The sequence below is a fragment of the Cyrtonyx montezumae genome, unplaced genomic scaffold, assembly GCF_038088225.1.
Source record: "Cyrtonyx montezumae isolate F1298 unplaced genomic scaffold, pur_monq_1.0 scaffold_10, whole genome shotgun sequence".
In the NCBI taxonomy this organism is placed as follows: domain Eukaryota; kingdom Metazoa; phylum Chordata; class Aves; order Galliformes; family Odontophoridae; genus Cyrtonyx; species Cyrtonyx montezumae.
Window position 1 is genome coordinate 43,388,568 of NW_027071826.1, and position 416 is coordinate 43,388,983.

Consider the following 416-nt stretch of genomic DNA (forward strand, 5'->3'; position numbering starts at 1 on the left):
ACTTCTGGGCTGTCCAGAACGTCTAACTGGAAAATAGGAATCGGCTAATTGTTATCATTGATCCTTCATGTCCAAGCCTAGCCGGTTCAATATTGTGCTTAACTGACAGTGATCAGAAAAGCCCAGCTTTTTCAGAACATGCCAGGGAATGATTACGGTCAGAGTGCAATAGTTGTCCGTTTCTATAAATACAGAATGCCTTCAGAATGCAGTTTATTTGGATTTATTTATATCTTATCAGAAAAAAATAACATGGGAGTGCGAATAATTCAGGAAAACTTAAAATCAGATGACAGATATTTGTCTTTTAAGTACAGTTTTTAATCAAGTGATGTCTAGGGATTTTCTTTTAATTTCTGTATATCTATGTCCTACTCTTCCTTTGGTTTTAAGAGCTGACAGAACACAGAGATGAG